Source organism: Oculina patagonica, chromosome 2 (assembly GCF_052425735.1).
Source record: "Oculina patagonica isolate OP01 chromosome 2, crgOcupat, whole genome shotgun sequence".
Taxonomy (NCBI): Eukaryota; Metazoa; Cnidaria; class Anthozoa; order Scleractinia; family Oculinidae; genus Oculina; species Oculina patagonica.
Window position 1 is genome coordinate 24,347,191 of NC_135759.1, and position 24,027 is coordinate 24,371,217.

The window sequence follows — 24,027 nt, forward strand, 5'->3', positions numbered from 1 at the left end:
CAAGCGTGGTGTTGTTGCTGCGGCGGTGGCTAATCCACAGGTTCAAGAAGCAGTGGTTGAGAAGGGAATCGAAGTGGCAGGAAAGTTGGTGGACAAACAACTGCAGATCATCGATGACGCCCAACAGAAGGCGGCAGATTTTCTGAAGAAAGAGGTAAGGTAATAATACGGGCCGGCTTGTGACATGTATGGTCCGGGCGGGGTGGCATGGTGGTGAGTGGGGGGGACCGGGGGAGCGGGAAACCAGGAGAAAAGGGGCGGGAAGCGGGATCCTAAGGTGGCGGGAACCGAGAGAAAACGAGTAAAATTTCGCAATATTTCGTCATATTTCGCAATAGATATGGGACAAAGACAAGGGTACAACTACAGACAGGGGCGGGAAGCGGGAGTAAAAGGTGGGGGGAGGTACGGGAGGCGCGAGCTTCAGACCCCCCTGTCCCCCACCACATAATGGTTAGTGACAGACTTGGGGGCCGGGTTGCCCGGGGGGGCGTTCTTGGGCAAGACAGTTTTCTATCATAGTGCCTCATTCTTCCAAGGAATAAAAATGGGTACCGGCGTATTTACTGCTTCGGGTAACCCTGCGATGGAGTAGCATCCCATCCGGCAGGGAGAAGTAGAAATACTCCTAACCGCTTAATAATGCAAAAACCGGAATAAAAGCTCCGACGCGTCGACTCGCTGGCTCGTCAGTAGGCTTTACATTTTTGTGACAATGTGTCTGGAAAGTTTTCAGCTTGTACTGGCAAAATTTAGGGTTTTCTATTTTCCAAGGATTTTCTTATCTTGTTTCTCTATTTTACAAGGTTTTCTATTTTGGGACAAAATGATCTGAGGCGCACGAGAACGGTGAAGCTATAATTTGAGCATTTACCGGAAGAGTAAATGGCATTTTTGAGTGGGGAACTAGCTCGGCTGTTTGGCTCTTAACCTTTTTATCGGTTTTTCAAGGCTGCGTTGTTAGGTTGTTTTGATTGTTTGAGTGCTGTTTGCCCCGTGGACGCCATATTTGATTTGAGCCCGCTCCTCTTTTGGTCAGCACCAAGACTCTTAACAAGTCCGATTTAATAACCTGCGATTCACGAAGTTTAGGAATTAATTTATGCAAAAACCGTTGCGGAGTTGGGATAGAGGGAAGAATTTCTAAACGATTGAAATAGTAGAATAAGCCATGTCCTAGATGCCTATTACCTCTGTTTCAAAACGAGTCATGGTGTACTCATTTCCCGTTTAGAAATGAGTTTTCCTTGTACTGTCACCGTCTTGCAAAACAAACTCGTTTCCATATAAACGTTGTCCAGCGGACTACGACATCACATTTTTGTTCACAATTTTGTATTTCGGTCCTTTAATAGAACAAGCTAGACATTTTACCGGACAAAGGATGGGAAAATGAAGATATGTTTGTGCCTCCCGGATATCACATCGATGCCAGCATTGGAGGAGAGGAAGAATCCCCAAAAGAAGTAGGAGAAGTTCCATACGTCTTCCCAGCAGGCCTTGGGACCGCATTGATGAACGGTTGCTGGGGAACTGGTTACAAGGAGACTGATCCTTGTTATTCAGCAAAATGGAAATCAAACGTGTGCGAGGTAAAAAACCAATGTTAACATTTATACTAAACTGGACATAATAAACTGGACTTAAACCAACAGCCACACTTGTTACATCACGCTTTATAATATAATGCAGTCCTGGTGAACGGCGGCTGATACACGTTGTAGAAACAGTTAAGGCCTCCAGGTTAAAGAATCAAACCTCCACTAGGCCTACTCTGGGACACCAAAATCGCCGTAACTTTGGGCGACTTAAGGCGACCCCCCTTTAGGCGATTATTAGCTTATTTTGTCCAAAATTAACGGGCGATTTAAGGCGATTTTGGGCGACTTTAGGCGACTTTGGGCGATTTTGAGCGACTTTAGGCAATTTTAGGTGACCATTTAGGCAATTTTAGGTGACCGACCTAAGTACAGTTCTGGTTTACATGTACATGGGAATCATCATGGTACACCATAAAGCATTGTTACAGAAAACTTAGAGCAACTTTGGGCGACTTAAGGCGATTTTGGGTCCCAGAGTAGGCCTTCCACTGAACATGACCTCCAATGAAGCTTTACTGTCGTGTCAAGGGAAGCGTACCCCTCTGAGAGTACATTAACTGAATTGATTAATGTTTACTTCAAACCAGGCGACTGTGATCAGAAACCACATTTTAATTCGAGCATTGATCCGTCCTTATATTCTAATTCTTGATAAGATGAATGCATTATTGAAATTGACTGCACCTATCAATGTAAATCCCGGGGGGGGGGGGGGGGGCAAGGGAGGGTCCGTCGCGGGGGGGGGAAGGGAAAATAACGGATTCAAATTTCAAATAATCAATTCTTTAATGTACTCTAGGGGGGTACGCTTCTCTTGGCACGACTGTAAGCCTCGTCGAAGACCCAAGCGATGATTCTGGAAAACTATTCTCAAGAACCTTTGCTTCATATAGGCGACTCTACTATCGAAATAACCAGCCAGCTGAAGATTCTTGGTGTTCAAATTGAAAATAAGCTGTTTTTTAAGGAACACATATCAGCTGTTTCAAAAAACGTCTACGTAGAATGGAGTGACTGAAGAAATTAGTCCCTGATTATGTTGCTGTTCTCCTCTACAAGGCATACATCCTGCCCCACCTAGAATACTGCAGCCCTCTTTTGCTGGGAATAAACAAAACGTTAAATAAAAAACTCGAATCTGTAAACCAGTATGCTTTGAAGACTCTACTAAACACTGGGAACAGTGTTGATTATAAAAAAAACATTGTCATTAGCTAATATGCAGTCCCTTGAAAATAGAAGATTCCTGCAGTCCCTGTATCTTTTATTCAACTGCATTAAGAACAACGGGCCTAAGGGGCCGACCATTTAACTCTTGAGGGGGGGGGGGGTGGATGATTTCGAAAAAAAATTTCCTGCAAGCGCTTGTCGGAAGAAAAAAATTGCATGCAGCACAAATGAAGTAGAAAAAAATTTCTTGCACTGCTGCAAGCAAGAAAAAAAATGTTGCAAAGCTATTTCATCATTCCAGAAAGACTTAACAAAATCCCAGCAAACTGCAACCATTCTTTGCTTGCTCCCTTTGGAGTTGGTCATGCTTCAGAATGTACAATGCTCTTAGGCCTAGGGTCCGATAATCTGTGAGCCAGCGAGTCACTCCAGTTAGCCCATTAAATCACATTCTGGTTTAGCCAAAACAACATTCCGGTTAGTGTCATAGGTGTCGTGCAAGCCATTATGTACCCTAATACACATTGCAGCTTAGTTAGCACTGCAGTTAGCCACAGTTCTTATAGGTAGCTTGCGGTTAGCCTTTTTTATTGGATTAATTCTCTATCCAAACTCGTTACTCCGAGTTTTTTTCTATTTAAAGAAAATTAGACAAATAAAAATTTTTTTATTTTAAATTTTAACTGAAGCATTTTCATGTAACATAACATTTATAACATATAACATTTTTGCCATTTTTGATTTTTGCAATGTTTTAGTAAATGCACCTATCCATGCCTAGCCCCAATGGGGGTAGTGCAGGCATACCAATCTATATATTGACATTTTCAAATATTTTGGTCACTAAAATTCTTAAATTCCCCATCCTCTGCCAATTCAACCTTTTCCTATTCTTTTTAAACAAATTTATATTTTGTTTCAACCGTAAATCATGTTTTTCATCTATTTAAAATTTTTATATAAAATAAGATTTCTCTATTATAACATATTTAAAAAACGGATCCAAACCTTTCTTTAAATAAAAAGTAACATTTCTATATTTCTCTTATTTTTTTTTTAATTTTTTATAATATTTTAGTACATTAAAAGCAACAGATCCAAACTTCTTTGTTGTCAACTTAAATAAATAATAAAATATTTCTTATTTTCAATTTTTTTATTTTAAAATGAGATTTATATAATAATGCCTTAAAAAATTTCCCCGGCCCCCCTGAAGCAAGAAAATAAAAACCAGGAAGGCCTTTATAGAATCCTGGCATAATGAGAGTAACCAGGCCTAAAGAGCCAACCCACTTGAGGATACACCGAGAACAAGCCTACAGTGCCGAATAAAACCACAAAGAACATTAAATAGCTTGATTTTGTATTTTAACTTAATAAATGGACAATAGTAGCCCAAAAAAATAAATAATTGTTATGTTGCAAAATGGCATTTATAATATGCTGGCAAATAGACTTTTATGCTGGCATTATGCTCGATGCCTCCCCCCCTAGTGCTATTTTTCAAATAAGACCATGACCAACTAACTTCAATTCTGCTTTCACATTTGTTTTTGAGATTTCAGTGCACTTTTAAATTTAAACTTATGATTCTAGCGGTAATCACCATTCTATAAGCATTTTTTACTGCTTTTTCCTTTTTTTTTTAAAAAAAGAAACTAAAAATTTTCAAATCTACCTGTGGAGCACCACTAATATTATGATGAATTATTAAATGTGTAGAGAATGACCCGAAAAATGTAGCTATACAAGAATTATTTTGTATAGCTTACAACATTTTAAGGCTTTGCAGCTCTATATTTAACTATTACAACAATCACCACAATGTAAATGTAAATACCGGGTAAATTCTGTAAATGTAAACACATGACACTTTTTGAGAAAAAAAAATCCTGCAGAGAAACGAGGAGGGGAAAAAAATATCCTGCAGGGCATTTAGAAGGAAAAAAAAATATCCTGCCCATCAGGTTGCTGGGAAAAAAATATCTTGCTGACCTGAAATCATCCACCCCCCCCCCCCTAAAGAGTTAAATGGTCGGCCCCTAACTACATTTCAAACTTATTTAAACAACGTACCTTGCGTTATAGCTTAAGCAACGGGGATCACAACTTTGTCCAGCCCTCATATAATACCATATTCTACCATAATTCTTTTACATATAAAGTAACACACTTATGGAACCAACCGCCTGTTCACATTAAAAAATCTGCGAACTTAAACGATTTTCGCAAAAGGTTGAACACTTTTAATTTTGATCATTGTAAGACGAACTATAAATGTAGCTATTGCTTATTTTAGATCCACTTGTATTTTAACACTTTGATGTATTTTTATCCTTGTGCGTTTTTTTAATATAATTTTTTTTATTCTTTTCTCTTTTTTGTATTCCTTATCACTTGATCCATCGATTTAAACTTTTTATACAATATGGGGTAAGACGAGGGGGTGGTGTTGGTTTTGTCCTTTTTATCACTCTAGTTTTAATGGGTGGGATAAGTTTTATATATTTTTAATAGCATATACTTTGGTGTATTTTTAATTTTAAGTCCCCTGGCTCGAACATAGAGGGAGACCTCGTCCCACGTATGGACATTAAAATTGTATTGTACTGTATTGTTTTTTTTCTCTTGGACAGAATATGATCGATGGTGGAGCTTTTATGGGTGTTGGATTTGATGGCCGAGGAAAATACAGTCCAGAATCTAGAAAAATAAGCATTGTGCAGAGGAACTGTGCTAACAAAGCAACGTACGGTCGTGGTGTCTTCTTTTACGAAACACCTCCATTTTTAGTTTACTTTTTTATAGAATTAATCATTTTCACATTTCCCATAATAAACTTTGTGTGCCCCCAAAATTATGCATAAGTATTGTTTTTTGTTTTGGGACGACTGTTTTTTCCCATCAGAAATTGAAAACAATGATTTCATAAAATTTTCAGACGTGAAAGTGGCGAATAAACAATTTTTTGAAATCAATGTTGAAATAGATATATTTTTGTAGCTGTTGTTCTTGTTCAATATCAGTTTGTTTTCTTTTTCATGGGTCTCTGCCATTGATATGGCATTTTTAATCCAATCTCACACGCTTTTTTAGAAGCTAGGGGAAAACTGTTTGAGCTTGCTCAGAGAGAAAGCATATTTCCTTAGTCTAAAAACCTGCTTGCTTGGTAATGCGCCCCAACAAACCACTTTTTAAGTTACTACGAAAGGTCTTGTTTTGCTTTCTTCAGGTACGATGGCTTGGATGTTCCTGACACCATGAACGTGCACGGTATTTATGACACTTCCGCTTCCTTGATGACTTTTGAGAGTCGCGAGGAATATAAGAAAATGTTACAACAAGAAGCAGGCGTCTCTGGCTCCTACTTCGGTTTTTCTGCTGGCGTGAAAGAGGCCTGGGGAGAGTCTACAGCCTCGTCAAGTCAAAAGTATATGGCAGTGATGGATATCGACGTTGATCGGTAAAGTCTCAATGTCTCTGTGGGTACTCCCCCGGGGAAACTGGTTGGGGTGGCTATTGGGTTCAAAAATATGTAGGTCTGAAAGGTAGCACGGGCATCGTATTTTAGTGAATTTGAAACCACCTTTACTTATGCTTTGTCGCAGTAGGCGGGAACATGATTAGTCTGATCAGGAATGAAACATGTTTCGTTATAAAAACTGCTCACATCTGACGGTGCTTTGCACGAATAATGATCGAAACATGTTTATTCTGAGCATGATTGAAACACTTGTTAGTAAAGGCGGACATGCAGAGAGGAGGCAAGTGCCCAAAAGATCCAAAATTGGGCTACTATGAGACAAAATGTTGCAGCGTATAGCATCGCAATAAGTGCAATGCAAAAGCAAAATTTACAAACAATTCTTGCACCAATGATATAGGGCAAATGCTGGCTCTTTGCTATACGCTGGAAAGCTCTTCTCCTTTAAAGGGCTTAAAATGTGACACAAAACCAAAGAGTGAATGGAAATTTTCGAGCTACAGTTTTCAATTTATGCAAAACCGCCATAAAACCGCCTAAATTTCACACCAGGCATGAAACGTTAACGTGTTTGAAAATGACGCCTGATGTGAAACAATGCAATGACAAGCATGCTTGGGCAAAAAAATGTCAGTTCGGATTTAATGTAAACACAGCTTTACTTAGCAATAACTAAATGTAGCTCGGCAGATAGCATCTACACTTTCCTCGAAAGTTAATCAAAGTTCATTAACTAACCGATTATATTCGCAAATCACTGATTTTTCCAGATATGAAATCTTCATGGATGAAGTGAAGCCGCAAGATCTAAGTATGTCGTTCTTGAGAGAGTTTATGAGTCTGCCGACGTCCTACTTTTCAGCAGGAGGACCTCTAAAATACCGTTAAGTATCAACCTCTAATTCGTTCTAAAAATATCGATACTTTTAGTTCACATTATCTAAACCTGTCTAGGACAAATCTCAAACTGATTTATGGATCATGACTAGACAGTTCTCATGTGAAACCGTACATGCAAGAAGTTGCGAACAGTCTAGAATACTGTGCAACAACAGTGAAGGTTTCTGTTGGCCATATGCATGATGTACTGAAACGGAATATGAAATTGGAGAACTTGTATAAGTTGATGTAAAATAAAGGAACTTCTCTTTTGTCAGAAACACCCAACGACAAAATTTTACCATAGGTGTGGGAACACTGGTTTTTATGTTATAAGCGCCCTTTTGTGAGATTTAAAGCCTTATTTTTAAACGCTAAGAAAAGTGTACCTGTTTGAATGCGCTAACTGGGCATTCAAAATAAAGAAAGTATTATATTGTTAACCGAAGTTACGAGCTGCTATCGCCGTCTCGAAAGTCGTAGCTGGCCTTTTTCAGTTGTACCCGAAAAAAAAAACAGGCATTATTTTCCCCTTGTCACGAAAGATTGAGCTAAAGAAATATCCGGTTTTTCTGCCGAACAGATATTTACCAAAACGGTCTGTTGATGCCCCTGCATGTAATGTTAGCCTTGGTGTCCCTGAAATGAGGTAGGAACTGATTTTAACTGCACGTCAGCAACCTAAATCGTTAACATAACCGTATCATTTTTAGAAAACTTTCTTCAGCGCTGGGGAACTCATTTCATCAAATCTGCTAAGTTCGGAGGTCAGTTGGAGATACGCAAGACAATGGACGCTCAAGAGGCTAAAAGTAAAAAGGAATTTGAAGTGCAAATGGAAATGGAGTATAAGACTTTGTTTGCGAGTGTTGGAGCCAAGGCTTCCGCTAAGGAAGGCGAGAGTAGCAGGAAGCAATCCAAAACTACGTCAACTTCAGTGGTAGCTCATGGAGGAAGTCAGGACATTGCATCCATTCTGTCAGATGTGTACTCACCAACGTTTAAGACAGAGTTCAAAGAATGGCTTAAGACAATCCCTACCTATCCAAAGGCCTTTCAATTCCAAATGGGGTCCATTACGGACCTCCTTAATTTCCGTGCGAACGACTTGTTCCAAGAAGAGACAGTAAGTTGGGGTTGTGAAGGGAATGCTGCTCATTTGCAGACTGAAGAAAAGGAAGGAAAAATCCTAAAGTATTATGAAGTAACAGACACCAATGGCAATACGACGCGACATTACTGCGAATATGACAGTCGCAAAGCATTGGAAGACGCCATACAATTGCGGAGGACAAGTTTGCAACGGGCCATTGAAATCTACATGGAAGAGGTATTAGAAAACAATTTATTTGTTGATTAAGGCTCTATATGTTTCTAATGCACTTTGCTACCATCCTAAACATGAAGATAAAACATATAGTGCGTTATCACTTGAAATGTACCCCTGTTGGTAATACAAAATTAAATCGGCGTTCGAGTTAAAAGTAGCTGTTAGAACCAATCAGCTTTTTAATAGAGCAGTTTTCAATTGAGTGTCGTAAAACCAAAACCAAAGTTATCACTCTAGCCAATCACAAAGAGCACAGACAATCCAGTGAACCAATCAAAACTCGAAGCAAATACATGTAGCCGGTAAGAAGCGCGGGAAAACGTGTGCGAGCAAGTCACAATTGGTTTTGGTTTTACATCTTATTGGCTGAGAAAGTGGCACGAGAGTTTAAAACCAATAACTAAGCGTACTAATGTAAAACCAATGCAAACGCGAATTACTTTCGACACTCAAGTGAAAACCGCTCTAGTCCAGTCACAATATAAATCTTTATTACACGACTAAGGCGGTCCGAGGGCCAATAACTAATCCCAATAGTTTTTTTTTTTTCCCTCCCGCGGGGCCGTTTTTCCATTCGGCCGGGTTTTGCCCGGTCCCCCCTTCCCCCCTTTTTTTTTTTTTTTCTAAATGGGGGAAGTTAAATAAATTTTAAAAAAACAAAAAAAAAAAAAAAAAAAAAAAAATGTATCTCGAATAACAATGTCTAAAATTTTACTTCGGTCGAGATTCTCGACCATATGCATTTCGGTATTGGAAACAGTTTCCTGCAAATTTAATCATTTTTCCACCCAAACATTGGAGAGCCAAAAGCTGACAGACGACTTCCAATAATCACACAATATTATAGGCACCTTTAACCTAAAAAAATGGCGGCAAATAACACCGTCTTAACCCACGTGCATATGCATAACGTGATCTAAACAACTGCATGACTAAAAGAAGCGAAAAGTTTATCAATAATTTCTCAATTGCTGGTCAGTGATATATGCACGACGTTAAATCAATGAAAGCACTCTAAGAGAACATTTGGTTACTGTATGTTGTAAAAAGAACGACAATGATGAGAGAGGAGGGTCCCTTATTGCTTCTTTTAGAGGTTGAGCATGACCATTGCGATATTGCAATCATTAGTATTTATTTATTGCGTTCGACGAAGGAGAGCGCAAGCCTAATTTTGTTTTTGCGTCCTGTGTCTTTTGAGTTGGTATGCCTTTGTACTGTTATGCGGAATGAATCAGGCCGTAATGCGCGCGCAGATGTATGGACCCCACATTGGCCGCCTCGATTGCTTTTTGCAGGGGCAAATCTCGGCCGGGAAACTGGTAGCTACAGATGGCTTCGATTTCATGCAAAACAAAATGGCGTCCAAACGGAGCGTAGAAACATTGTCTTGCTTTGAAAAGGGTTAAAACGTGTGGCCAAAATTGTAATTTTGCCAAAAATGTCATGGAGAACACAAGAAGGTTATCATCCAAGATAGCAGAGTTTTTTTCAGCCACCGAACATCATAAAAAGAGTGGAAATCGAGTAAGTCGATGCGTAGTCCCGTACTGAGTTTGTTCGTAGGTAAACCAGCGTATTTTCCTGCTGTGTCGAAACGTTGTGCGTTCGTTATTTATTTTATCCTTAAATTATATGTTGCACAAAACTACAATTTGTTAGAACTAAATGCACCGAGAGTGGGTATGATACGGATCAAAATTGTTTTATCATTTCTTGATTCTTTGAATTTGTGATATATATCGTTATTCCTAGAAACACTAAATGTTTTGACGAGGAAATCGTTGTGTGAATGTAATATGCGGCACGTGTAATGAGTGAATTACTGTGTGAATTATGTATGTGTCTTTACTAAAAATTTTTTTCCTGGGATCTATTTTATTAAGGGTGCAATGTCCATCTCAGACATCGAGTTGGATGAATGCACACCAGGAAAAGACCAGCCATTTGAAGACAAACCACAGAACATTTTCTGGCGTAGTAAGGACATTCCATCATGGTCAAGAATTATTAAGTACAACAGAGCGTTCAAGGTTTCGGTTCGACATGTTAGACGATCTTTTACACGCCCATCGTGAAGGGCTCAAGATCGGACGCGACATGAATAGACTTGTGCGATACTATAAGAGGAAGTGGTACACAAGCGATCACGATGGTTCATTTCACTTGTACAGCGGATTTGATAACGGGAATAGCGGAAACACTTCCCAAAGAAAAATATCAATCCTTGGTCTTGTGCTTACTTTTCGGGAGACCGATGGAAGTCTCATTCTTGCTAAAAGTGACTTTAAGGAGTCGAAGAAGTACTTTCCAACCCTTTCTGAAGACTTGGTGGGCACTGAGTTAGCTCGAGTAGATATACCCTCTAAAGAATCTGACAAGACGCGACGACAACGAGAACAAATCCGCCGGCGAAGCCGACATCAAGGCAACCTTGCCAAGTGAAATGGTCAAACGCTCTTCGATTTGATCCAACAGACACCAATGGAAAGTGCTTGCATTTTACCGCATCTACGGCGGGAACTATATATGTTGTGTTTGCAGCTTTGCCGAAGGACATAGATAATCGGTACTACGTTGAAATATCTCCTGAAAAGGCTTCTATTTATAAGGTAATATTTTAAATTGTGGACCAGATTTTTAAATCTGTGGACCAGATCAATTTATGACTTAAGCTCAGAGCTGAAAATGTGGGGCTGTTTTAAAATCACTTTGCACATTTATATAAGCTTAGAAAGCGGTGAGCCACGATCGTTTTGGTCAGCACCAAAAATCGAGACCTCTGGGCTAAACTGAAGCCTGCTAAAACTAAACATTTCATCCCACAATCAAACCGTGAATCGCCCAAAGCCGTTGCGTTTCTTAACCGCTGGTCAATGGGGATAGTTACACTTTTTTATCATACTTCTTTTCGCATGCTCCTTTCATTTTCCGACTTGAGCGGAAGCCTGTAAGTTGTGGACATTCACCTTTGAACTGGCCAGAGATCGTTATTCTTCAGTAGTGATCGCCAAAAGGATCGCAGTTTCTGGGCACGGAAATGCGAATGCGCATGCGTTAAAGAAACAAATCTGCACGTTAATATGAACTTTTAAATTAAAGGCCCTAAGAAAATCCAATTCCGCTTAAGCTGAAATGCATGATATGCAGTAATTCTTAAACTCTGCGTTAATCATGGTTGTAAATTCTACTTGATATATTTAATTATTGTGCAATTTATTTCTTAGGGTACCACTTTAAAGACGTCTACGACGAATTCCAACGCCCGGGCCCTTGGTGATGCTTCCCTGTACCAGTCATACTTTGTGTGCATCACAGAGTCAGAAATAAGCACACTCATTGAATATGGGAAGAGTTTAGGGACCTCAGACAGCGGAGATATCTATCTTAACATGATTGACAGTCAGGATCATATCAATGCTCGTTTCTATGCATTCGGCAACGACGCAAACCCTGCTAAGGTGATGGATGCTCATCTCGTTTCACGTCATTTGACGAAAGCAGAATGTAAAGGAGATACGGTCAGGGATAAGGAGACAAATCTTTGCGTTCAGGAATGTCATAAAGATTGTGATCCCTTAGCTGGTAAGGTTTAAGAAGCAATTCGTCAAAAACGAAGCATTTAAAATAATTGACCAAATGTTTACAAGTTTGTCGTTCCTAATTTGTCTTAGTTTTATTCTGACATACACCAACGAACCCAAAAGTGTGATTATTTTGATTTAATTAGTACAGTCGTTATCCAATCAGAAATCAAGTTGACTTTTGAAAGAGTTTTTGAAGATCAGAAAAATAAAATGGCAAAATATCTTGTCATTGCTCCGTATTGTGTGAACGATGAGACATTTTTTCTTTCCTACAGGCTGCAAATCCTCTGCTGACAGCCCCGAGTTATCTGATGGATGCAACGCTTGTAGAGTTGCTCTTGATGTAGAGAACAACAAATGCATTCCTGAATGTCCAGAACACAAAACACTGACTAAGGACAAGAAATGTGTCCGTAAGTAGAACTTCAGACTTTCTTTCAATACGAAAATAAGTTAATAATACTGTACCATCGTTATAGTTTTATAAACTGGTGAAATTTGCGCATGCTTTCGGCTGCACTGGCAGTGATCTCCAGCATGCATCCATTGAATACCATTATGTTTGTTTTGAAATGATTGCGATTTTTTATGACGCGCTATCAATGTTCTCAACTTTTCAGGCTCCTACAAAGAAAACAGTTTCTTCTACGGAGGTCAAACTGCGAGTTTTAAATTCCGGCACTAAATTCTTCACTTTTCCAAATAGTAATCTGGACTTTATATCTTTACTTCAGTCCCTAATACGCAGGCTATTTCATTTAAAAAGTAATTTTATTCAGTGCAAGGGTCGAAATATCCGCGATTCTAAAATTCCACAAGAGGAAAACAAAGAATATTTCCGTGCTATTCATTTATATCAGCTCCAAAATTCATAACCGAACGCCAGGAACACGAAAAAAAGCAATGCTGTTTCTGTAGACACCACAGTCATGATAGAAAAGGACATAAGGATTTTTTTTTTTTTGTTCATCGCGTTTATCATTTGTGGAAACAGAGTTGAAAAATTAAACTTTTTCCTAAGCCCGTTCATGGGAGTGCAAACACATTTTTTTCAGTATTACAATATTCAAATAATTGTTTCCAACGATTTCAAGCTCCTGTCATTTGTCATCAAGAACACCCAGAACGCTCGCTGGAGAGTAATGACAGAAAAAAACACCCTGGCAAAATTAAGCAAACTAAGGTTATACAAAAAGGTGCCTGAAGGTTTTTTTCATCGGGAAAATGGGACTTGGAATCACAAACCAAAATAATGGAGTTAGACTGGGATTTAGGCAGAACATGTAGGCTGAGAAATGGGAGTTTTATTCCCCCTTCAGGACCCTGTACCAAATCTGGTGAACTGGAACGATGTTTTAGTACAAAGAATCACTGGCATTCTTTGCCTTTTCTCTTCGAAAAAAATTCGCCTTTTTTCACTCGCTCTTCCTCGTGCTACTCTCAAACTAACCGAACGCTTTAAAACGGTTGCATAACATAATTTTCCAAGATAGACAGTGAAAACAAATGGCACAAGGTTTTTGAAGTTTGATAAAACATTAACTTTGCCTTTTTTCATTTTTAGCAACGTTTGACGCAAAAGAAGACATCAAAATTAATGACTTCCCTTCCTTATCAGAATTAACAATGTGTCTTTGGATTAAGTTAGACGCCACATGGCAGGGCGGAAATCCTTTTCCACTCCGTTATTATCGTAAGAAGACTCAATTAATATATGCACTCGTCAAAGAACAAGGAGAAATTGTCTTTTTATTTCAAGTCACGCCAAATACAGAACAAGGCAATGAGGTTCAAAGGTAAGAATGTAACCAATACATTAAAAACCCGCGAGTTAAAGAACCTAATTTTTAAAAACCTGTTAACAGCCTAAAATTGCCAGTGTCACCCCATTTTAAGAGCCAAAAATTTGAAAATAGGTTTTTATTTTCTAAAATCGATGTTTACTTCTAGAGAAAAATGATAAGTCGACATTCTCCAGTTGCAATGTATAATGGCAATGTTGAAAATCATAATTTATTATTGATACAATCACAAAAATATAACTAAAAGGATTTCACAAACAACAATGTAATTTTTCATCAGAAAAAAAGAACCCATGTAGAACCTAAAAAGCCTAACAACCTATACTGAGAGCGTGGTTTGGGTCACATCTGATTAATTGGTTGATTAAGCTTAGAGCCGGGAAATTTTTTTAAACCAATATTTTTTTTTAATTTTGTTTATTCTTTTAACCAATCACGAAGTATATTAAAGAGAAACCATATCATGATAAAATTTTTATACAAAGTTAAAAACAAATTATCAGGGGTGTTCAGAGCCAGCATAATATTTTGAAAATTTAAGGTGGGTCTGATCCCCTCTGATTAAATTTTTAACTTTGACCAAAGCTGTATCATGGCATGCTGAGTAAGGGACTGGTCAATAAGTACCAGGGGGGGTGGGCCGGAGCAATTGGAAAAGTGGTGGCTCAAAAATTTGTGACCCACCCCTTCCTTCTGGCTCAAAACTGACTAACCCACCCCTGATAGGGGGTTGAAAATTACACGACCCACCCCCTTTGCTAAAAAAAAATCAAGGGACCAATCATTATTTCTTTATCATCTGTTAGGGTTTAGAGATTTTTGATTAAACTTCAGCTTTTAAAGTGGAATTACCTACATAGACATTTTCCCTGATGGACACTGCAGTTCCATGTACATCTTTTTTCATTTCTTAACACACCAAAGAAGGTTAAATTTATCACTTCTTATACTAGCCTTTTGTAAGTTTTCCACTTATTTTCACTGTGTAATGTCCATGAGGAAATTTAGACACAAACATATGCAAAAAACTGAATCAGTATGTAATATTAATTCATAATCAATTATTGAAGAGTTCATATTTTTATACATAAATTAATAACAGAAACTACAACCATTATCCATCATTCATATTTGCAAAGTGTTTGACTTAAGAGTTTTCTGGTATTAAAAGGCCTTAAGCACAGCGTGAATCTATGCATGTTGAAAAGAGACAGGTAAAACTGATGTTATGATCACAAGCCATCTAGGGGGGTCAGGGGGCATGTTCCCCCGGGAAATTTTTATATTTGGGCCTTCTGAAATCGCTAGAAATTCATTTAAAACTGCTCACATGGAGAAATTTACAATTTTATATACTGATGAATACAACTTTTCTTGGAACTATAGCAGTTCAAAGGCAGTGAATAAATAAGATGACCCACCCCTACGTGTAGATCAAAATTACATTACCCACCCCTTTTTGAGGGCTCAAAAACTGATGACCCACCCCCTTTCTGCTCCGGCCCACCCCCCCTGTACTTATTGACCAGTCCCTAAAGCTCAATAATAAAAAATGGCTGTCACCGAGCTTATTTTTGAGGTATTAGCATTGAAAGCTAAAATAAAGTATGTTTTTAACAGGTTATACTGTTAAAAATTTGGTAAAAAGAATTAAAAAGTTGACACTGGCTAAAAATATATGGTTGGACGTTTCGGCCACTAACTGTTGCCTTCTTCAGCAAAACTCAATGTTTAATGGCGTCCTGCTAGAATATGTTACCATATATATACTGTTGCGTTGATCACATCTCGTCGACCAATGATTGTGCATTTGTTTCATACCATTACTGTGATAGTAGTTGATAAAGGGTTGTATTACTGGCCCATCAAAGTTTTTAATGACTTAATAATGTTGAAAGTCGTTTTCAGCCACCTTAACTGGCCAATCAAATGAGAGAAGTGAGTGACGCGGAAGTTGACACTTTAGATTCACGTAGAGTAAACATAAAACTTGTCAATTCCGCCTCTCGCTGTTCTTGCACAAACGAAAGCCATCAACTTGGTATGAAAAAATGAATCGAAACTCTGTTATTTAGCAACAGTACTTGTGCGGCCCTCAGCACTGCATTATCCATTGCAGGACGACGCTAAACCAACTCAGAGACTATCAGTGGCATCAAATTTGCACGACCTGGTCTGGTTTTAATGGCGTAGTCCGCGTTTACCTCGACGGAAAGGAAATTTTATCAGGAAGGAACCCAAATCGAGGCGAGCTAAGAGGAGGAGGAGATATAAGTGTCGGCACTAAGTCCTACCTCTTCTCAGAATTCAATGTATGGGATCGTGTCCTTAGTGAGCAAGACATAGCGAACAATGCAAAAAAGTGCGACGGAGGAAAAGGAAACGTGATTCAGTGGCACCAAGCATTTGAGTACGTAAAGAAAAACAAGCTTAAGTATAACAGCCCTTCTTTGTGTCAAGCCCCGGGTGTAAACACTGAAAAAGGCTTACCGGAGGGATCAGTACCTCCTCCAGAGAGTGAAAGGTCTGGTTGATATAAAAGCAGGAAAATATATATCGTAAAATTTCGGTAATAAGCCCTGGGCAACTAAGCAAGTGGGTTTTAGGAGGGCTTATAAGCGGAATAAAAAAAATGTTTGAAACAAGCCATAGGAGTGTTGATCCAAATACGTTTTGAAGTTAAAAACGCATAATAAAGTACTGTCATCCAGCATAGGGGACTTATATCCGGGGGGGCTTACAACCGGATTTTTTTGTTTCCAGGTAAATGGACCTATTACTGGGGGGGGGGGAGGGGGGCTTATAACCGGAATTTTACGGTTGTCTATATATCTCACTTAGAATGAGTAATCATCTGGCACCTTGTTGCCGGCACATTAAAAGCAATATGTTTAATAAATGAAGATTTATTAAGGGAAAATCTGGATTTTTGTTTTTTGCTCGAAAGACGCTTTCTTAGGCTCAGGGGGAGGGGGAGGTGTCTCTAAGGAAAACGTTTGTTCAATCATCACTGCCAGTATGACGTCACGCTCCGCATGAGTGATATTAAAAATGGCGGACAAAGCGTCAATCGAGAAACGAGTTTAGAATGTGGCATTTTACTGGGTTACCTTCCATCATTTACTCAAGTCAATAATGGAGAGATCGAGGAAAGATTTCCGCACAGCCCCCTACATTAATTATGTATGCAACTATTTCATACTATCACATACATAAACAGCAATCAGTCAGAAAATTGTATGCATAATTAATGTAGGGTCCTGTGCGGAGATCTTGCCGAGATCGATGTTAGCGAATGCAACCGTCTCTCTTCTGGTGTTTTGTGGTAGATTAGACGTTATTAAACAGGTCGAGCTTTCGAGAGTCACTGCGCAGCGAATTTATCTTTTATTGTAACAGAAATCGGAGATTTGGCACAGGATATACGGACAATCCTCTCCCTCCCTGAGAGTCTGTAGCGCGGGCGGACGGGCGGGCGGGCGGGCGGGCGGGCGGGCGCGCGTACCCTACCAAATTTTTTAGGCTTCATGGTTTGTCAAAAAACATTATCCGCATTACCCATGGTGCTCCGCTCGCGCGCTGTGCGCGGGGGAGCTCCGCTAAGAACAGATCTAATAAAGCTTAGGACCGAAGTGTTTGTAAAAGGAACAGGTGCAACTTGAAATATCCTTTCATAAATTGTCTTAGAGCAGTTTTCAATTGAGTGTCGTAAAGCCAGAACTAAAGCAATTACACTGGCCAATCACAAAGGACACAGACAATCCAGTGAACCAATCAAAACTCGAAGCAAATACATGTAGCCGGCACGAAGCGCGGGAAAACGTGCGCGAGCTAGTCACGATTGGTTTTGGTTTTACTCCTGATTGGCTGAGAAAGTGGCGCGACAATTTTAAGCCAATCACTTAGCGTAGTAATGCAAAACCAAAACAAACGCTATTTACTTTCGACACTCAAGTGAAAACCGCTCTATTTCAATAGCTAAACAATATTTATATTTATTGAACTGACCCCACTGAGACTCAGACAAAAATCTTTGAAATGGGAAAACATACGAGCTACCTATCCTAAATGGTCTAGCAAAAAACGACAGATAACAGATTAAAGACCGAAGATAACAAAACTTAAAAAATTAAGAAAAAGAAAAAATAACATTGCTGCTTTTTCCCAAATTGATGTTTTTCAAATTTCCACTCCTACTCTATCTCTACGAGATAGCTAGTTTACAAGCATGCCACTGAAACAGAGGAAACCAATATTTTAAATGAACAAAGCAAGGTTAAAAATCCCAACTGACAGGAGGCAGACCAGTAGTTGATATAACAAGAAGCTTGAGAAGCTTAAAATCGGGCGCTTAATAATTAGCTATCTGTTTTGACTTGAAAGGCAGGGTACAGTACAGTAACAATCACTGGAAAAACAGTCACTTAAACCTATTCAGGCCGGGGGAGGGGGGCTTTTGAGGCCCGCGCTGACTTTGGACGCTTATAACTTTTTCAAGATTCAACCAAACGCTGCCAAACTTTGCGCGTTTATCTAAAATTTATCTCGCAATAATTTGGTAGGATTAGTTATTGTGCCAGTAACTTGAAATCACCATGGCAACGTCATTTTGACAGGCTTGTTTTCCCAAATTTGAATTTTTCGTGTTTCTATTTAATAATGAAAATCTGGACTGTTTTCAAGATTGCATTATTACTTAATGACATAATGATCTCAATTTATAAAAATATATTTCGCACAATACAAATAAACGATTGAACTAGACGTCTAGAAAATATAAATTTGTAACACTTAATAAAGTGCAGCCTTTTCGCAATACTTAATAAAGGCGGGTTTTTTACCTGAAGACCAATTTTTCCAACGCTTTAGGTGGCTGACGCATTTCAGTATTTTCCAGCCCTTACACTTTAATGGAACAGTATACAACTCCTAATCAGGTAACTACTATTGTCAAGAAAATGATCACAACTTATTGTCCAATGATTAGGTATTTGTTTCATACCATTACTGTAATAGCAACTGGTGAAGAATAGTAGTACTGACCCAAAGTATAAGGGCTGGAAAACACTGAAAACCATTTCAGCCGCGTTTCAAGGAATCCAAAAAAGCTTTACTTATCCCATATATATTTGTTTTGCAGTATTTTGTTAATTTTTGGACGATTTTGGGGGATGTCTGGGAGGCGATAGTTTTTCTCAAAGGATTAGTAAAATTTAGACAAATAAGAAATATTGGAGATTTTATGTGATTTTAAAATTTGAATTTGAAGTGAAAAATTGGTGGACGGACACCAAACAGTCTCCTGACAACCCGGAGTGCTCTTGCGAGGGGGTCAACTGTTTGGAGGTGTTTCCATTCTTTTCTTCAATCCCTTCTTTAAATCTCTTAAAGTTCCATTCAAATTCAGGTAGAACCCCACCTTAAGTTTTGTTCTTGTGAGAAAACAACAGAAGTCAAAGGTTGCGTGATATAACCAAACATGGATTTTAATTCTCCCTCCCTTTCCATCTCCTTAGCCTTTCACCCCCACCTGTCCCTCCCTTTCTACTCTCATTCAATTTAATGTTTGTTTAAATTTCCTAACCAATTCAGTATCGTACTAATCTGTGCCAAGCAATCAGATAATAACAGAAATTTGCCTTAATTTTGATTTCCCATACCAAGACCTTAGAGTATAAACCGCTAATAAAACAAAACACACTTGATAATAATTCTCTGAGGTTATACACCTTGCAGTATTAACGTACTAACGAACTTGATAACAAACCCCATGTCGTACTAAGGATTTTTACTGATCAACATAGAAAATAAGTTCACAATGGTTTGTTCCCAAAACGTTTTTTTACTGTACAGAGGGTCTGTATATTGACCTGTAACTTGTATACCGTATTGAAAAATTCAGAACGAACCGACTTCTGCCCGCTACCATGATATCATGTTGAAAAATTAGCTCGTTCGAAACCGTAGCAAAATCGTTAGAGACAGACAAGATACAGCCGTTTACTGGCAGTCTTTGAAAATCCTGAATTTCTTCAAAATGAGCCAAAATAACGTTTTAAAATTTCCTTCATCAATATGGTTCTTATCTTTTTATTCAATTCTATGAACTGCTTTTATGCAGTACTGTCCACAAAGATTTCAATTTCCTCAAAGTTTCGGGACAAATGGATACAAAATATTTCGTGCAGAATGTAATTTGATTAAGCGAATGTTTTCACGTCTATAAATTACTTTAAGCAGTGAATGAAAAACCGTTTTGTTTTCATCGATGAGAACCACTTTCAAATAGTTAATGCATAAAAATAACAATCAGACCAGAATACAATAATTATTAATGTAAGGTCTCACTACAAAAATTCCTATTTTGAACACAGATGTCACTTCCGGAATTTCTCATCTAAAATTCAATTGGTATTTAATTATAATTATTCGAAGTTTTCATTTTCAAGTCATCTTTTCATTCGATAGCTTTACTGATCTCGTAAAAAATTCCATTCAAGTTCACACCAATACTGTACATTGCCAATGTTTTTCACTAGTCAAATCTAAAATTTTTCCAAACCATGTTATGCAAACATTCTACTCTTTGTGACAGGCGACTTTGACGCCCAACTGTGCGGAAATGAAAATCGACATACTTCTTGCTAAATATATAAAAAATAGTTTTAAAGTGGAGTCCGCCTCAAAAAAATGTACCGCCAGATCACACTGCTATTTGTAGAAACCAGCAAAGCGTCTAGGTTCAAAGTTTCCCACAAAAACATTGCGTGACATAAATGACGTTACCCCTTTTATTTACAAAAATAGCTTCAACTTGTCAAAGCAACTACAGTTTCACAATGGTGATTATTAGTACTTTACCCCTTAAGCTTTTTTCTCTGTCCTCCCGCCGAAGCAAAGAAGAGAACCAGATTGCAGATTAGCCCAAAAGTCGACCCCTACAACGATTTACTGTCAAAACTGAAATGAAATCGATTGGCCCAGGCTATCCCCGTCATTTTTTGCCGACAGGAGACTATCGTCTAGGACGACCAAAGGGTAAACTATAAATCGGCCACGCCCGATTAAAAAGCTGATTCTCAAAAAATCTGCCACAAAAGGAAATTGACAAAAACAATATGAAAACCATATATCGAAAGTTTCTTATTCTAAAATTTTATCATACGTCTTAATTCAGAGCTACAAAGAAGTTCCTCCTTTTGAGTTATTGATACTGTTCTTACAGTACCTCTTTCCACTAGCGAAATTTTACAAAATTCCTTCGCGGCGAAAAGGTAGCGCGAATCCAGAACAGACTCCAATCGAGAGTGGGTTAATTCTAGATTACTATTAATTAACTATTACAACATTCATTTTTAAAATAGTTTCCCAAGCCGACTAAGCTAACTAAACGTCGAGTGTATCTTTCAGTAAACAAAACATGCCGTTATGACGCCGGAAATCCAGCTCACGCATACTATACCCCGTGACTCACGCAAACCTCCGACTTACGTGCTACTACAGTCATTCCTTTCTAAACATTTTTTTTTTTGACCACCACCGTACCTTTCTACCCAAAAAACTCATGAAACCGCCCGGTTTTAACCTGTTTTAACCTTTCAAAAATTAGAGCGTTCGAAACTAAATAAGATCCGTAATCACAAACAACATACAGTCGTTTACCAGCACTCTTTAAAACTCCTGAAACCCTTCAAATTCAGGCAAAATAAATCTTTGAAATAACCTTTATCAATGTTTCTTATTTTTTATTCAGTTCTTTAAAATGCCTTTCATACACTACTGTCAAACAAAAATTTCAATTTCCTCAAAGTTTCAAGACAAAAGAATAACAAATATTTCGTGCACAATGTAATTTGATTAAGCCAATATTATCACGTCTAAAAATACTTCAAGCAATTCAGTGAAAACCCGTTTTTTTTTCGTATCAACGAAAACCACTTTCGAATAATCAATACATGAAAATAACAATAAGATCAAAAGGAAGAAAGGAACCTTTCTAATTATTTGAAGACTTTCAAAGCCGTGATATTATGCATCCAATCCGCGATAAAATTTAATTACAACAAAATCCAAGTTCTCATTTTGAAGTCCATTTTTTTCAGTTGATACCTTAATCCATTTTGTGAAAAATTCCATTCAAGTTCCTATTAATACTGTACATTCCCAATGTTTTGCTCAGGTCTTCAGAAGCGTCTTACTAACCAAATCTAAAATAATTCCAAAACATGCTGTACAAACATTCTACTCTTTGTGACAAACGACTTGACGACCAATTGTTCAGAAATGAAAATCGACACAGTTCTTGCTAAATAAAAAAAAAGTTTTACGGCGGAGTCAGGCTCAAAAAATATACCGCAAGATCACACCCCCATTCATAGTCAGAAACCAGCAAACCATCTAGTTTGCTAAAAAAAAAAAACACTGCGTGACATCAATGACGTTACCTTTTTCATTTACAAAAATAACTTTAACTTGTCAAAGTAAGTGCAATTTCACAATGGTGAATATCAGTACAGTATGGGGCCCAGTTCTCGGCCGGGTCCAGTTCTCGGCCACTTTGTGTTTAACGCGTTTTTTCACACTCCAGTTGAATTAAAAGAAAAAGGTATTTCCTTCAAACGATAGACTGATTCATGTGCTTTAAGTATCTTGAGTTTGATCGTTCAATTCGATATAGAAAGCTCACACGTCGAGTTTACGCGGAGGTTGGTGAATTTGCATTCCCGAAAAATTTTTTTGTTTACGGCTCCTTAAAATCATGGATGTAGTTAAATTCGTATTTTATCAAAAAGCCCCCACCATACGAGCTAATTTTTGGCATGTGAAACGTAGAATAATTCAGCTTTCTGCTTTAGTTAACTTTTCGTTGAACCATTGTATTTTTGGTCTTAATTTACTTCGAAATTTTTTCTTGCGACGTTTGCGTATTTGCCAGTTCTCGGCCACCCTGCTCGCTCTCACAGCTTAGCGCTTGGTTTTTAATATAATTTCATCTGCTGCTGCCAGAATGAAAGAAATAAATGTTTTAAAAATAAAGTTCAATCTTATCTCTAAGTTTTGAGCTGACTCTTGTCTTGTCTATTATTTCTACAACACCTAAATCTTTCAAGACCTTTTCACTGCAAAATAAACCATCTAAATGCACGGGTCACACAATGCGGTTTTGCCAGAACCTGCACATAGGCAACTAGGCGCGTTAAAATCCTTCTTTTCTAAAGTAAAACAAAGCCTCATAAAAATAATTTGGGATCGATATAACATAAATAGGTTTACAGAGTGATTTTATGACTGTGAAAATTAATTGAGCATTTTTTTTTACAGATAATTACGCACAAGCTTTTTAGTGGCCGAGAACTGGGCCAAGGTGGCCGAGAACTGGGCCCACAAATGGAGCTTTTATTTTTATTATTGCTCGGGCAAATTAATTTTTGACCGGTCGATAGCTTTACACCAAAAAGCTGAATAATGTAGCTAGCTCTGGGAGAAATTTCAAGTTCCTGCGGTTCTTCTGAGGTAAGAAATACAAGTTTACGTCAAAAGTGGCCGAGAACTGGGCCCCATACTGTACTTTGCCCCGTAAGCTTTTTTCTCTGTCCTTCCGCCGAAGCAAAAAAACACAACCTGATTACACATTAACCCAAAAGTCGACCAAGTGTGCCTGCAACGATTTCCTGTCAAAACTAAAATGAAAACCATTGCGGTATGCATCACCCGAAGCGGTTTTGTAGCAACCCCAAGCTATCCCCGTCTTTTTGGCCGACAGGAGACTATGCTCTAGGACGACCAAAGGGTAAACTATAAATCGGCCACGCCCGATTAAAAAGCGTGACTGAGGATTTGAACACGGGACAACCGAGAAACAAATCCAGCTAGTGGCAAGGACAAGTCTTGAACCGGAGACCTCCGGATTACAACAACAGCGCCCTTAACCACACGGCTACGCTTGCCTCCAAACAAAACGCTTGTACTTAAAACAAACATAGTTTCAGCATAAGGGGAAAAAGAAAAAGGGTTGAGCTCTGCTTTTTTCCCAACATCTTTCTACACACGGCTCGTTTCGGTGCAAAAAATACTAATAAGCTCCACAAGAATTGTATGTCTTAACCAATCAGAATGTTTTTTTTTTTCGGTCCAATATGTCCTTTTTTATTGCACGGAGTGAACTACCACTGAG

At 38.4% G+C, this 24,027-nt stretch overlaps 1 protein-coding gene and 1 pseudogene across 2 annotated transcripts in view; both read left to right on the forward strand.

Moving 5' to 3' along the window:
- Positions 1–24,027, forward strand: part of LOC144643729 (histamine H2 receptor-like) — a 39,771-nt gene that overhangs the window by 13,165 nt on the left and 2,579 nt on the right. The gene's annotated exons all lie outside the window — the stretch shown is intronic.
- LOC144643707 (uncharacterized) lies at positions 1,369–16,432 on the forward strand (annotated as a pseudogene). The gene is made up of 10 exons (XR_013568955.1): positions 1,369–1,592; positions 5,408–5,520; positions 6,004–6,234; positions 7,026–7,138; positions 7,848–8,464; positions 10,351–11,076; positions 11,692–12,049; positions 12,327–12,464; positions 13,616–13,847; positions 15,973–16,432. The product of XR_013568955.1 is annotated as an uncharacterized LOC144643707 (transcript).